General features: G+C 32.8%; 1 protein-coding gene and 1 pseudogene across 1 annotated transcript in view; one reads left to right on the top strand and one right to left on the bottom strand.

Annotated features, from left to right (window-relative positions):
* LOC148226544 (cell adhesion molecule Dscam2-like) overlaps positions 1–17538 on the top strand; it is a 234248-nt gene that overhangs the window by 144215 nt on the left and 72495 nt on the right. The window lies entirely within an intron of this gene.
* LOC148226545 (DNA topoisomerase 1-like) lies at positions 5506–16085 on the bottom strand (annotated as a pseudogene).

The following is a 17538-nucleotide window of genomic DNA, read 5'->3' as shown; positions in this document are numbered from 1 at the left end:
TGTGAAGTTTATGAGTCCTTGATTTATTTTTGTTAGTATCAACACTGAAGTTTTTCCGTTTTTCATCCATGTTTATTATTTTTTTTTTAAAAAAAAAATTAAACTAAAAAAATGTTGTTTTTTTAAATATGCGAAATAGCGAATTGTGCGAAAGTCGAGGGCCGCCTGTATATTATTAACTTTAGTATTATCATGAACTAAATCAAGCAATGTAAATTTTCGAGAAAATCTAACTAATAATTTAATTCAGTCTTAATTTAATATTTTCACGATGTATTCTATTTTTATATTAATATACGACATTTCCGTATCGTTTTACAATGTCAACTCAAATATAAATTACACCAAATTAACTGCCACTGCTCACTAAATAACCACGCATGACTGCCTTCGTGTGAGACACGCTTTATTAATTTAGTATATAATGTCGTTCAATTACCGAACGGCTTTGTGTCTAACGTCGTATTATGGTTGAAGTTAAAGTAAACGCGACATTAATTAATAATACCCGGATTAACGGTACACAAGCCGGTTGTCATGTCCTCGCTCGAAGTTTGACTTTCGGCTGTTATCTGTAAATGTTTTCGAATCAGATTACAAGCGCAGCGCCACCGGAAGTTGTGAAAAGGCGTCCCGGTGGTGCCGTGCCGAGTGGCGTTTCGTACGTGCACCTTGTAAAATTCAACGACGACAAACGCGACTACGTGCCGATGGCCACTACGAGCTTTAACCATTCGCTTATGTACACTTCGATATACGAAATCAACGTATTAAAACGGACTGCCTGAGACCTCCTCGCGGCTCTACCTGACGCAGTTTTCCGCTGAGACGACGGTGACGTCCATAAGAAGCATCCGGTACGTTTGCTTCACTAAGGCCACGCTTGAAAAATACAAGCGTAATAAGTCGCACGCGACTCAATGTTTCAGATGCCAGCAGTATGGCCACGCTGCGAGGAACTGCCAACGAGACCCCAGATGCGTGAAATGCACAGGAAACCACGCCACTTCCGAATGCACTAAAAAAGACCGAGAGACGCCAGCAACCTGCACTGGATGCAGCGGAAGTCACCCGGCCAACTACAAGGACTGTCCTCGCAGGACAGAATATCTCCTGCAGATGAAGAAGAGGCAGCAAAAGCCACATACCGCCGTACTGACCGCACCCAAGCCAACGTTCGCTCTGGAACAGAGTCAGTTTCCTGCCCTTCGGCCAACGAAACCAGCAGTGAAAAAACCGACTATCATCCCGGAAGCCACCCCAATTAAGACGCAACAACGCCCCCAAGCCCGACAGTCTGAGAAGCCCTCATCAGAAGCCATGTCTACTGATGAGCTTCGCAGGATGCTGACTATCCTCCAGGAAATCCGAACTAAGGCCGGAAAGTGCGCTAGCAAAATTGAAATTGCTTTGATGATGGTCGAGTATCTCGATGACCTCTTCTAAAGAAGACATTCAACTCATGACGTGGAATTCCCGTGGGATCCGTAACAAAACCGGAGAGCTGGAGCTGTTAATCAGTGAGTACAAACTTGATATTGTCGTAGTCACCGAAACTTATCTAAAACCACATGTTAACGTATATTTATCTAACTTTGCCTGCATTCGGAGGGACCGACCCTCAAGGCCAGGCGGAGGGGTCGCGATATTTGTTAAAAAATCGATAAAACACGCACGTATAAACACTAACACTAATAATCTAGAAACCGTCGCGATTCAAATTATTCATAAAAATAAAATAATAATAATTGCTGCGGGGTATAATTCGCCTAGTGACGAACTGCTCCGGAGTGATCTAGATTCGATATTTTCTCTAGGAGACTCGGTCATTCTGACTGGGGACTTCAATGCCCGTCATATGCATTGGGGCTGTTCTGGGGCAAATCGATCTGGAGCGTCACTTTTTAACTACTTGAGCGACTCTGACACGATTGTTAACTTTCCAAATTCACCGTCGCATTACCCTTCCAATCACATGACGCCGTCAATTCTGGATATTGCTTTGGTCAAGGGTAACTTAAATACGTCAGAAATGTATTGCGTTCAGGCATTGTCTTCTGACCATCTTCCAGTGTTATTCTCGCTGGAGGGTTCAGCGGAGGTAGTCTCTGAAACGCTTTTTGACTATTTAAAAGCTGACTGGAAAAAGTTTAAAGATATAGTCGAGTCTCGTTTGCAAGATGAGCGACAGAATTATACTCCGCATAACATTAAACAAATTGACGATGATATCAGTTATTTAACATCCGTTATCGAAGAAGCCAAAATATCATCAATACCGACGCGTACAAATCATAATAATAAAAATCAACTTACTCCACAACTTATCGAAATAATAAAAATCAAAAATAAACTAAGAAAACAGTGGCAAAATAATAAATCTCCGCGACTTAAATCTGTAATAAACCGCGTAACTAGTTATATTCGCGATAAAATTCAGCAAATAAAAAACGAATCGTGGACGCGTAAACTAAAAAATCTAAACCCGGCAGATAATTCCTTATGGAAAATAACTAAATCACTTAAATATAAACATTCGGAAATACCCCCATTAAAAAATGGAAACACCATCGCATGCACGAACAAGGATAAGGCAGAAAATTTAGCCAGCGCTTTCTCCACATCTTATTCGCTTACTGTAAATTACTTAGATTCAAAAATAGACAACAAAGTCGCCCGTGCGATACGAAATATTAATTTATCTAGCGTAGATATTAGTTTAGTGAACAAAGTTGGTTTATCAGAAGTTAATAACATCATAAAAAATTTAAAGAATAGAAAAAGTCCCGGTATAGATAAATTAGATAACGTTACGATAAAACAACTTCCAAGAATTAGCATCAATTATCTAACAAATATTTTTAATGCCTGCTTATCTTTCGGGTACTTTCCCGCTATTTGGAAAACCGCAAAGATCCACCCAATTAGAAAGCCAGGCAAGGATAACACTATCGCAATTAATTATCGTCCAATAAGCTTATTACCGTCATTCAGTAAACTATTTGAAAAAATAATTTTATCACGTTTAAAGGGATCTTTGGGGAATAAAATTATCAATGAACAATTTGGCTTCCGCGAAAACCACTCTACGACTCATCAGCTCAATAGGTTAACAGAGCACATCTCTGCTAATTTTAACATGAAAAAATCAACGGGACTCTTATTGTTAGATGTGGAAAAAGCGTTTGATACTGTGTGGCATGATGGGTTGATTTACAAACTCCACAAATATAAAACCCCTAACTATCTGCTACACTTGTTACGCTCCTATCTTGATCGTCGAAGTTATGTTGTTTCAGTAAATAATGAACAATCGATACCGCGTAATATCCCAGCTGGTGTTCCTCAGGGGAGTTTACTTGGACCGTTCCTTTTCATTTTGTACACAAATGATATACCTATTTTAAAAAATACTTGTCTTTCAATGTATGCCGATGATACGGCGATAATGAGTAGCTCTTACGGTCTTAAGCCTATTTCAATAAAATTGCAAAAATCCTTAACTCTCTTAAGTAATTATTTCAAAAAGTGGAAAATAAAAATAAATCAGGACAAAACGGAGGCTATAATTTTTACAACTCGAAGACAACCTTTGCCCCCGACTATTATAAGCGAGCAGGGAAAGTGTATAGAATGGAAGGCGAGCGTTAAGTACCTCGGAATTCACCTGGACTCCAAGCTTAAATTTAATAAACATATAACCGAACTTAAATCTAAAGGGCTCGCAGCCATTGCGGCGTTAAAACCAATTTTTAATCGAAAAAGTGCGCTAAATACTAAAAATAAAATTCTATTATATAAGCAATTAATCAGACCGGCAATGACTTACGCCTGCCCAGTGTGGAGTAATACGTGTAATACTAACTTTTCTAAGCTACAAGTTGTGCAAAATAAAGCTATAAAAATAATTTATAATACACCTTTTTATACTAACCTCAAAAAACTTCATAATAAATATTTAATTCCAACTATTAAAGAACATGTTCACCACCATACTAATAATTATTATAAAAAAATACCGCGAAATCATACTAACCCGTTAATCTCAAGAATCGGTGATTACGACAAAAACAAACTCCAATTTAAATATAAACACAAAATGCCAAAGCACATCTTGCTCTGACGCATAAATTTTATCTATTAATTTAACAGCTCCAGGTCCACGAGTTTTATATTAAAAATATATGTTTATAATTTATAATTTTTTTTTTTTTTTTTGTTAAAGGTGTTTATGTACTTTGACCTAAACTTAACGTATTTTATGTTCTTTTATTATTCTTATTTTTGTAATTCCTCTTAATTTAGCTAATCAATCGTAAATTGTGATAATGGTAATTAACCAGCAACCAATGAAATGTAAATATATATGTTTATAAAAATGTATTATTTAATTATGTAATAAACAAAAATTAAAAAAAAAAAAAACGGACTGCCTCCCGGAAAGGTGCTCGAGACGGTCCTTACTTTTAAATCTTTACACGGTACCGTTGCCTTTTACATCTTAAATTGTAACAGTAAGCGTATTAAAGAATATGCGAGGTGAAATAAAAAATCAAGGGCAATTTGTATTATATTTTTATTAAAATTAATATTATCTCTATTTTAACATTTAATACTTTAAATACTTATTTAGTTACTCAGCAATTTTGTTTTTATCTTCTCTTTGGTAAAAAAATGTTGTCCTTACAATGTCATATTTATCTGCAAAAACAAAAACAAAATGTAGAGAGCCAATGAAATATTGTGGCGTAAACTTTAAGAGTTGCTTGTTTATAATTTTGGTAATTTTTTTAAATTTTTTCTTAAAAATGACACTACTTTAAAAAAATTGTGGTTAACTATACATCTATAATTAAATAAAACAGTAGGAAAAACCATAAACTTAATGTGCTTTTTTGCTTCTATTGAAACTCAAGGAAATCATGTCGCATGAAATTAAAATAGATAATATTTATATTTAATTATGTACAGATATCTTAGACATTTTTTATGGGCCTTTTGAATTAAAAGTGAGCTAATTGCATTATTTGTTAATTAGACCAGAAGAGCATGCTCGATGATATGACGCAATATGTGATTATACAAGGTGCACAATGCCCTCAAGCTTCTTAATTTATGCTTTATTGCATTTTATTTCCATATGCTGATATAATTTATTATTGAAATTTAATTAAGACTATCCTGACTTAATAGGCTACCAAAATGTATCATAATGGACAAAAATAAAAAACATGAAATATTTAAATAAAATTATATTAACTGGTCCAGTTCCTTGTATCTGACATTAAATATTTATTTTTATTTTTTATTACAATTTTGTTGACAAGGCTTCCCTTCGAACTTACCAGTTAAAAAATTATTCATATTCCTTTCAATTTTTCCATCAACTACCTATGTATTTCCTTACATATACAATTTTGCTTAAAAAAATCATATTCAAACTAATTTATCTATTAATATGTCAATACAATAAAATTATTCTGAGAATTGCAACAATGTACTTAATTAGAAACCGTAGTCGATCGCCCAGAGAAACTTGCCCCGTTGAGTCTTGTTGTAGATCTTTTCAATCGGCACGTTGTTCTTCTTGCACCTGAAAGTTGAAAAAGTCGCTAAGTAAAATTAGATAAGCTATTCATAACGACGTATATGCTGTTTTGTTTACCAAGCGATGGAAATTCGAGGGTCCAGATAGTTGAGTTTGGACGTGCCGAGAGCGATTGTTTGGTTTTCGTCTCGGTCGGTCTCTTGCACTTCGAGCTTCCGCAACTGCTCCTGAAGTCTCTAAAGCAGTGTTTCCCAGCCTTCTTTATGCCATGCCCCACCGTAGTCTTTTCAAAAGTCATATGCCCCACCGGCATATTTTTTAATAAAACAGTAGGTAAATTTTCAAAACGTATATTATAATTAAAATAATTACAAAATACAAATTAAAAATGTGTGTAAAATAAAATAAAATGGTAATGCCTAATCCATTATTAAATTATTAAATTCACTTACGCTTGCTACAAAGAAATTTTATGTCTGGATCTAATTTGGTTAATTTCAGTCTTAAGTCCCCTCTATTTGTAATATTCAATCAATTTATTTTTTTAATGAGTAAATCGCTTATAGCGCTAAAACCACATTCCACTAAATAAGATGATGGAAAGAGTAATAATAAATTTCTAGCATGCAAAGTAATATTAGGATATTTTGTGTTAGTTTCTTCGCACATCCATGCCATTATTCCTTTTATATTGAATAAATTTGTAATCGAATCATCATTTTTCTTTTCCGAAAGTTCTTCTTCATACAAATTTTCATTTGAAATATCTACCAGCATTGGTTGTGTCAACCAAGCTAGAAAATGTATCTCTTTTAAATCAGCAAACCGTTCTTTAAAATCAGTTGATAAAGTTTGCAGATGGTCCAAAATAACACGTTTAGCATTATCAGTCACTTCACATTTTTGGAGCCTGTAAAATGTTTCAAAATTGTTGTTAAAAATATTTTTTTTAGATAATTCGATAAAAGTGGTAAATGTAAATATCTTTGCTTTTGCATCGACAAGTGTTTACTCCGATCCTTGAAGTTAGCTATTTAAAATATTTATTTTTTCAAATATATCAGTTAAATAGCTTACAAATGCTTTACCGTCGACCGTCATCAAAAACTTCATATCAGATCGGTTGCTTAAAAAATCACAAAGGGTATCGAATAATTCCATAAATCTTTTTAAGGAATTTCCTTTTGAGAGCCATCTTACTTCAGTGTGAAGTAATAGTCTTACGTGTTCCGCATTTTGTTCTTCACAAAATAACTTGAAGAGACGCTCAGATTTAGCACTAGTTTTAATCATATTGATACACTTTATAACGGAATTTAGTACCTCATTTAGAACAGGTGAAATGTATTTAGCTACCAATTTTTCCCTGTGAATAACACAATACACCACAGTCATATCTGGATTCTCGTCTTTCATTAATTTTAAGCAGCCATTTTTCTTTCCCATCATATTGGGGCACCATCTGCAGCACAAGATATTCTATTTTTCATTGGTATATTCTTAACATCTAAATATTCTTTTAGCTTATTAAATATATCTTTGGAGGTAGTGGTGCTTTCTAATGATTTGCAGAATAACATTTCTTCTGCAAATTCTCTTTTAACAATATATCTTACGTAAGCTAGCAACAGGGCTTCACTGTCTCTCAAAGTTGATTCATCCATTTGTAGTGAAAATTTTCTTGTTTTCAGCTTTTCAACAAGTTGGATTTCAACGTTTTCACTCAATTCGTCTATTCTTCTGCAAACAGTAGTGTTGCTGAGGGGCATAGTCTTCACGAGTTTGTCATCTTGTTGTAGAACTGTTTTAAGAAATGCTGATATTGATGGCTTGATTAGATCCTCTCCTATAGTATGGTTTTTTCCACATTTAGCGATGAGCAATGAAATTTGGTAACTAGCCTCAAGACTACGATTAATACTTGCAGTTTGTGCACAAAATATATTTGTTAATGTGGTTCGTTTTCCAAATTTTTTCTTAAGATTTTGAAAGAAAATAATATCTGAATTAATATAAGTACTATGTTTCGCCTTCAAATGTGCTTCAAGACGACCTCGTTTCATTGTTTCATTGGTAAAGGATTTCTCACACAGAAGACAAAAAGGTAGGCATTCGTCATGCCCAGCAGGTATAAATCCAAATTTTAAGAAATCCTACGCACGTGGATATATTTAGTCGTGAACGAGCAAATTATATTTATATGTGGAATATTTGATAATTTCCGACGTGTCCCATCTCTGAAGCGTGGTGCCCCACCTCTGAGGCGTGGTGCCCCACCGGTGGGGCGTACGCCCCACCGTGGGAAACACTGCTCTAAAGCATCTTCTGCTTCTTATCGACATTGAGCTTATCTTTGACGGAGCCCTTTCGCGCCACTTTGGTCGCGTTCCGCAGCTCGCTCTCGGCCTCATCCAACTGATACCTTTTGGACTGGATTTTCTCCTTTAGCACGTCCATCGACTTCTGGTGACCTTTGGGCACCGCCCTCTGATGGCTGCAAAGCACTGCGACAGCTCTGTTGACGCAATTGTACGATAGAATCTTCTCCTCGATGGAACTGTCGGGATCAGTAAGTTCGTCCAGTTGGTTCTGCAGCGTAAAGGAAGCGATAAACGTACGGAACACTTTGGCGGTGAGGTTGCCATAAGGTCCTTCAGATGTTCGTGCATAATTTGCGTGTTGAGACGGTCAAACAAGTCGTCGCCAGTTTTCTTGTTCTATTTAAATAGTTCCAGATTTTTGAAAACCCTCTTCTCGACAGGCACCTCGTTGTAGTAGCGGATGGAGTCCTTACCGAGAAAGTCGAATACTACCACATACTCCTTTCTGTCCTTCCCTTTGTGCAATTCGATGTGTTCCACCCGGAGGGAGCAGCAGCCGACCGTGTCGGCCTGGTCGTCATTCTTCCCGTTACCTGCTCTCAGAGTCAATTTGTTGATGAAGTAAAGCGCAACAGCCCTCTATCTGATTCGCATCTCCTTAGCTTTCCATTCTTCAATGTAGGTGGAGCGAATGCCTTCGACGCAGCTATCCAACTTTCTGGCAGTTTGACGTTGAAAAAACTGTTTTAGTGCATACCTTAATATATGAGCACTACCCTGTCGCCTGAAACATTATTGTTGAAAACGCTGGTTCAAAAATAAAGGACGCGATCGCGACTTTCTAGGGCACTCAAAAGTTCACAGCCGAATATTTTTTACAATATTATAGAGCAATATTCCATGTTAGCGTATTAAGGATCTGGATGGCGATAGCTACATGCTAACCAGTAAGTGTGGACATTCTGGATCTATACAAGAATAGTTAATAATAAAATATTTTCATATAAATATATCTTAGAAATATTTTCTGTAGTTTTTGGAATTATATGGAATATTTGGTTACCTGGGGATTCTAAATTATAAATCTCTATTAAAGAAAGCTGCAAACTAATGTGCCATATAGAGGATGCGAATAACTGATTGTCAAAGTAAAACGCGATTTTATAACAAAGACTAGCATGTTAGAAAAGTTTAACATGTACATATATAGAATTTTGAATTTTTGTCTAAAGCGATTCTTTGAACTTTATTAAAAGTTTGAGATCATAAAATTATGCTGATGGTGAATGACATCGGTAAAACATAACGAATGCTTATCGTCATAAATAATATAAAAAAAGCAAAATATAAAATGCATATAAATGTTATTAATGATTTGGAATTTTTAAAAATTAAAATAAAATTCGGTGAACTTGTATATAAGAAGCTACAAAATAATTGTGGTATTTTGGGCTAGTATAAATTTCATTCTTTGATTACAACTATTATTTTGTAGCTCATGTCCCTTTCAAACTTGAGCAATTAATTTGTTATTTGTCAGTATGAATTATATAGTTTCGACTCAAATTGAAATTAAACTACAATATTTTTGATGTGTCATTGATGTTTTAAATAAAAAAACCGTTGCCAAAATATGTCAGTATTTTCTCTCATTTTGCTTTGCAATAATAAATTCGAAATTTTACTACCGCCTATATTTTACAAAATAACGACTGACACGAGTGGACACTGTTGTGACCTTTGTTGTTAAACGTATAAACATAATAACGGCGAAGCATAAAAGGGTTGGCACACATAACAGTTTACAGAAGGACCTCGTTGTAATTCATTATAAATAAAATAAAAGGACGAAACGGATGATAAATATTTAGTATTATAATATGCGACCCTGCGTATCTTATAGCATGCGGTGTCGTGTGTATAAAAAACCGCCAAGTATATATTATCAGGCAGATAACGAGGGATAAAGTGAAGGGTCAAAATAATAGCCACTGTTTCGCAATAATTTTAATATCGAGCTATAACTGAAAAAATGCACGCTTTTTAATAAGCGCACGTGCTGTGAAAAAAACTTAATTATTTCTTTTCAAGTAATTATTTTTTAATTTCACGCAACGCTTGCCGTCGGTTATTTGAGCGAAAAATGAATAAAGACTCCAGTTTTTATTATGAGAATAATAAAAATAAAGCTTTAATAAAAGCAAAATAATATACAAAAATATGTTTTTAATGCTTTTGTTCTCGCGTCGTTTGCTATGCTTTGGAAGCAAAATAAATATTTTAAATAAAATAACCTTTAGAGATGAAATTTTGCATAAGATCAATTTAATATGGATTATTTTAATTTTATATTTTATTCTAATATAATACATTTTATCAAAGAATCTGCAATTGGGGTTGAAATTCTCAAGCTTAAGCAGATTTGATTTTTTTTAAAGTAATATAATAATAACTTACAATATAAATAAAACAGTTATTTTTACTATAAGTTTAAATATATTTTACTCTGCTGACAGTTTACTTTATAAAGCAATATACTACTATTATATTATTTATATTTTTAGCAATTAATTATTAGATTACTTACTCTTGTAAACTAAAATCTCTAGTTTTGGAGTTCATAAAATCTCAAAATTTACTTTTGGCAGCAGCTTTGATGTTGAAGACATCTCGCTCTGTAAAAAAGCATCAAAATATTTAAATAAGTTATCTGTTTCTAGTGCGTGTGATGGATAAGGCAATATTACATAATATGACTCAATACTGTGTCAGTCTTGTGATGTGTGTTCGGGCATTGTCATGCTGGAGAATTAATAATTTTCGATTGCCTAATGCAAGGAACAAACGTTTAAGTTTTGCATACATTTTGTCGATTTCTTGACAATAACTCTCAGCTGTAATATTTTTACTTAGCGCAGACTACCAACCAGTACAATAATATTCGATAATTGAATAATTATTTTTATATTCTCTAAACTTTAATTTAATAATTAGTTGATATCAGTTTCAGCGTCAATGCTCTTTCAGCCAGAAATAATTAGCAATTTATGACGTCGGTCATAATGGTAAGCCGGTTCTGCAAAATGTTCACGTAACTAACGACGGGTTGACTAACTCCAACGCCAGTTATGTGTCACCCAACGGATTACGGTATTATTGCTTTGGAAAATGACCGTTGCTACGAATCTTTGACTAGAAAGAATTTGTTGAAAATACCACGACGCAAAAATAGCAAAAATAAACATCATTTTGTTTGACCGTGTGCTAATGATGTCATTAAAAATATACAGACAGCATATAATACTAACATATTTTCAATAACAACCTGAGTAAAACATAATTATTAAACCTTATATTAAATAAATAAAATATAACAGTAAATACTCTCGCTAAACTACATTAGAATTATAATACTATATATATATATTATATAATAAAAATATAATTTGTAAAGACCGTGTTTAAAAAATTACCCTTCAGATATGAATTTCAACAAGGCCCTCCACAGAAACTTCAGCTTCCACGCTGAATACACAGAGCGAGAACCCCCTTAGAGTGACAAAACTAAAACGTAGCCTATATATAAATAGCGCGTCGCCGAGGGTCTACGCCACTGTGATAATAATGTGCTTAGAATGAATTTGTATGTTTTTTTTTCATTTAATAATTCATTCCTCTAGAGCATGGTTTCCCAAACTATGTTCCGCGGAACACTGGTGTTCCGCGGATCCAAAATAGGTGTTCCGCGGAGCCTAAATAGATATTTCACAAAAATTTAGAGTAGATTAAAAAAATTGTTAGTCTTGCTAATACATAAAAATTGTTCATAAATCTGATAAAAAAGCTTGAAAATATGTGTTAAATATTCAACATTGATGTGTATAAAATCTGGAGGGAAAAGTTTCATAAGTCGGTGTTGTTTTTTTTAATTTTAAAATTTGATCGTATTTAAACAATATTTTTTTTGTTAATTAATCACACGATATTAGTGCTTGTTATACGAATTTTATTTATGTGACTACATATGCTACTAGCAGTCACTGTATTTTGCATAGGCATGCACTGTTGACTAAAAAAATTTCCACAAATTTAAAAAATGTTATGAAGTAGCCGTGAAAATGATAAACTATGTAAAATCTAGACCACTTCAATCCAGATTATTTAAAATTTTGTGCGATGAAATGGGTAGTCAACATGAAGCACTTTTATTACATACTGAAGTGAGATGGCTATCCAGAGGAAAAGTGCTATTAAGACTTTATGAACTTCGAAATGAATTATTAGTCTTCTTGAAAGCACAAAATAATTTGCAACATCATTTTATAAATTTTTTAACCAATCCTTCCTGGTTGATACATCTGCATATCTGACGGATATTTTTACAAAGTGAAATGATGTTAACTTATAATTACAAGAAAAAAGTATTACAATTTTTAATATGAGATAAAATTGAATCTTTTGATAAAAAATTACAATTTCAGATTTTATCGGTTGAATCTAATAATTCTGATTGTTTTCCTGTCTTGGATATGAATGTTTAAATGAATTGAATTTTCAAGTAGATAAAAAAGTTTCACAAGTATTTTTAGAACACCTATATTACTTGAAAATAACTCTTTCGGAATATTTTCCGAAAACTAGTAAGGACGATTCCTGGGTTCGGAATCCATTTTCCGTAACAGTAAAACCAGTGGGCTTAAGGGATTAGGAGAATTTAGTTAATGACTCTGATTTGAAACAAAAATATCAGCCATTAAATAATTTCTAGGCGAGTCTGACTGAAGAGTTCCCCAAGGTGTCAAAACAAGTTCTGGTTTGTTTACTTCCGTTTTTCACGACGTATTTATGCGAAGTGGGATTTTTTAAGTATATTGCAACAAAATCAAAATACAGAAATAGACTCCACGCCACGCATATATGAAAATACAACTAACCAAAATTGTGCCTGATATAAAAAAAATGTTATTTAAAAACCCAAAATCATCAGTCAATAGGAGTTTTATTTATTTGTATTTTTATGTTTATTAAATAAGTTTAATAACATGTTTTATTTTATTATGAATTACCCATCCTAAAAAATAAGCTAAGTGTTCCGCCAAAATTTTTGGATTTGCCAAGTGTTCCGTCGCTGAAAAAGTTTGGGAAACCCTGCTCTAGAGTGTTAGCACTAGTCGATTCGCCTATGGCTGTCGCCATCCAGCTCCGTAATACGCTGGCATTGCATATTGATTTATTTAATGTCAGCTACGAGGAGCTGGTACAGTTCGAATCATTTAATTTAATTATTTTATAACATTTTTTAATTTTTTTTTCAAATAATGAATTATTTTTAATCTATTTTTTTGTGTATTATTGTTTTTTATATTATTAATTGTGACGTATTGGGGTAACCTGTTATGTAACGTTGCTCTAAATTTAATTTAAATAAATAAATAATATATCATTTTTTTAACATACTACCTTACTATTGCTACCTTTGTCAGATAGATTTTTTTATCAGTACGATATTGATTTATAATGCATTAAAATATTGTGTTAGGTACTTCTCTTAAGATAATATGCTATATACATATCATAGTGGTGATGCAAAGTTTTAAAGGATATTTTAAAATAGATTTACCATAAAAATATTATAGTCCAGATTATCGACTAATTAAAAAAATATATTCGATACAATAAACTAAATGCCCCCTCATTCAACAACTCTATTCGTTATAATATTTTTGATCGATTTAATACATTATAAAATGTTTGGGAACACAATATATAGGGAATATGAAACCATTACTGTCAAATGGTTTCATATATGTATATATATAGCCTTATTTCAAATAGCTACTTGATGTATTTATCTTTATTCAATTTATGAATGTTTAATATTCATTACCATTTAAACATTTTATATTAACAAATCCAGTGTAAAAGGGAACGGAAAGCTACTACGTCGTAATATTATTCCTGTCCCAAAAACTCGCATGCTTATGTATTAGAGTCACCACTCATAAAATATGAGAAGTGAGGATTATTTACTTATCTTAAATCTGGTCATACATTACAACATTTAAAATAATGTTTTAAGATTGAATTTTATATTTATATGTAGTATATCTATAAACATCAATATTGGCTTGTAGTAGGTATGTAGCTACATATATATTTTATTAAATGATATGCCCGCACAATTATAAACTGATATATGCGGCGTTTTAATCCCACCACGTAGACAATAGTGTTATTAACTGTGTGTTCACTATAAGGCCTACCCTTTGTTTTGTGACAATTAAAAGACAAATTGTACATGAATGGGGTATTTCACGCAAAACCCCTCGCCTGCGTAAATCGCACGACAAGCAGTAGCACTAAAGTGTACCTACGGCAGATTTAACAACTTAGGGGCAAAATATAGTAGGTCAATTTTTTAATTTATTTTTAACGAGAGGCATTCAATGTAGATAATTAGCTTCTATGTACCTTTTTGGCGTTTATAAGAAATATTATTAAATGTAATTTTTTTATATATACTTGCTACGATAGATCCTCAGATGTCGTGCGCTGAAAAGTTTATAAGCCATTGTTTAAATTAAATATATTAAGTTGGTTTGTTTTATCTTAGTAGCAATTTCGTTGTTCGGTCACGATGTGACATAATCTCCATAGATCTCATCCGGTCGGTGTTATCTGATTTGGCACGAACTAATGTTGGTATCGACATGCCAATGCTAATATTCCGCTCGAGTACATTATATTTCGATCCAATCCCGTTGAAATTTCTCATTCGGTTTGGTGGTAATTTCTTCGTGTAAAGCTTACGAGACTTTCCGCACTTTGATGAAACAATAACCCTAGATAACATCATCTGATACCCTCCACTAAATCGATACATTTGGAACATTGTAATAATTTACTCGTAGCCCGGATAATATTAGCGTTATACGCTATGTTTTCCATTGTTGGCTTATTTTGTATCGCGAGTGGTAGTCTTTTCTTTTCGCACAGAGGCGGATAAAGACCCAGCGTCCATTGTTCCAATTTAATTAATGATATTATCTTTTGTTGGCCGCGCATCCCGGGGTAAGATACAGCCGACGACGTTTCGCCACAATGGAGACGTCGCCAATTTCTCGCGAAGAAATTGATTGGTTAACTTGAAATGGGAGAATCCTTACTCCCGTGGATGGTGCTTTGTCAGACGCTCAATGAAATATGTTTCGTGTAGAATTGAACTCAAACTAAAAGAGAACATAATTCCGGATTTATCCACCGTAATTCTCTTTCGGTAGATGTATCTCGCGCACCTCGGAGATTTCGAATTCTCCACACAATACATGCGTATTATATCAGCGGTAGTTATTTTGTTTCCAAGCGGTTGTTTCTCTTAATCTCCGTTAAATATTCGCAGAACTTCAGTCAAGTCCTGTAAACATATTTCAGGAGATTAAATTCATTTAATAAAAATTTTCTCTATAAATTTGCTCTTTACAAGTTGTTAAAATATATAGTGAGAAATTGTAGTAACGATTTATACGCGCTTCATGATCGAAATATAATCAGATAAAGGTTTTATTATCGGTAATATTAATGTTGCACTCTATTTTTCTTTCTGTGGATTGCTTATCACGATATTCGATGTTTTTTTAGTTTATTACAAAGATCGGTCCATGTGGTAAATATCGTTCTCGACAACAAAACAGAAGGGCGTAAACCCTAATCAATTTTATGGAACATCTAAATAAAATAAACCTAAGCAATTCTTACTCCAATTACTCGTACCCAAAAGTACTACTTTGAAACAAATACTAAACGAATGGCTAGAATAAGACCAGATGAACTCAACAAGTAGTCGAGAAAATCAGACGTAGCAATAAAAGCAAGTGAGTAAAATTTTTAGAATATAGTAAAAAATAAGAATAAAACTGTTGAATGCACGTAGTTCCAATATTACTTTTCGTCTTATTAGAGGATTACCGTTTTATTATAATGAAAGACTATAAATATTCTAACTATTTGCCATTATAATAAATAAAAATAACTAATAGTTGCGAAAACAAAGTGGGTACAATATCACATAAATAACTATAAAATAAAATTTATTAATATAGCTAAATCAGTGAAAAATACTTCAGTTCTGTCAGACTCGTTTTGCTTAGTGTTCGTATGAACCTTGTGACTTCAGCTTTTAAAGCTTTGATGCTTTGAACTCCAGAGAATATGTTCATGTTTAAATGTCGGTAGTAGTGCCAGATAAAGCTTGGGAAAGTGATCATTGGTTGTCCGCTTTCTCATATTTATACATATGGCCCCCATTAAATAAGATTTTTTCCACCCCTTTCAGTGGGACGGCCAGTTGTAATGTATGATCGTTGGGTTAATTTTTTTTTGAAATAGATTGCCGTTAGCTGATAAAACCAACTAATGATTGTTTGAATGACAATTCCAAATACCTGTGTTATCCTATCTAATAGCATTTGCAACAAATAATTTTAATATTTTTGATTTATAAAGGATAATTTGACATATCTGCAAAAAAAAAATTTCGCGGTATTATTCAATTTTATTAAAGAAATTCTTTTTATATCTTAGACATTTAAACCCCATCTTAGTATAGCACATTGGGTGTTTTTGCTTCAAAATTATAATATCAAGATTCATACGCATCTTAATTTTGATATAAGTTTTTTGACCGCTTTTTTTCATCCAATGGCTGGTCCAAATTTTAAATCAAAGGTTCTATTGCTGAACTTATTATATACAATATATATAGATTATTATTTTTTTTACATAATGCTGAGATAAAACTTACAGGTAGTTAATGAAAATGCAAATGACTATCATGTATCAGCAACAAATGATTTTTAAAATACTGATGATTATTATTTTGTCAAGTATGAAACACAATATTTTAAAAGTTAAAAAAACTAGGTTGTTGTAAAGGCTAAGATGAGGATAACGTCAAAAATTATAAATGCAGAAAATAGATTTTTTAGACAATAAATTTATATTATTCTTTAGATATATAATAATTAATCATGCTTGCTACAGGCAGAAAAATCATAAATTTAATATATATCAGTATTTTGGCATACAGCTAATTACCTAGTTATTGATCATCTGCTGTTTTTCTTTAATTACTTAATTTTTATATTATGAAAAAAAAGAAAATATATATTTAGACATAATTATTGATTGAGTTTTTATATATTAATTATTTTTATTGGACTATTAATTTTTGAATATATTTCTAATTAACGAATGATAAGAATATGGGATGTAATATTAAAAATAAAGGACGCAATTGCTACTAATAAGTCCCAGTAATTCCATTGCATATTTTATGTGTTTAAAAAAATCCTACATACATATTTTATGTGTTTAAAAAAATCATGACATTTAGGTATCAATCGTATTGTCTTTTTTCGTGACGAATGTACCTGCTGTTAAGAATACTCACTTGCTTTCTGTTGATGTTGGCTTAAATATGAGCAAAGATTTAGATTTTCAGTCCATTCTCTAGTTAGTTGATAAATCTTAAATTTATTTCGTCGACCGTATTTATTATTTTTTACCAAGGAAATATTTTAGTGGTTTACAGACGCGTTCAGTGAGATACATTCATTTTTGCTCGCTCGCGTGTTAAGTGACGAGAGTGAGTGAAGAGATAAGGGCGTGCGC

Source organism: Plectrocnemia conspersa, unplaced genomic scaffold (assembly GCF_051122295.1).
Source record: "Plectrocnemia conspersa isolate PC_06_02 unplaced genomic scaffold, ASM5112229v1 ptg000014l, whole genome shotgun sequence".
NCBI lineage: Eukaryota > Metazoa > Arthropoda > Insecta > Trichoptera > Polycentropodidae > Plectrocnemia > Plectrocnemia conspersa.
The sequence above is the reverse complement of the archived record's forward strand: the minus strand, read 5'-3'. Positions and strand labels throughout refer to the sequence as shown.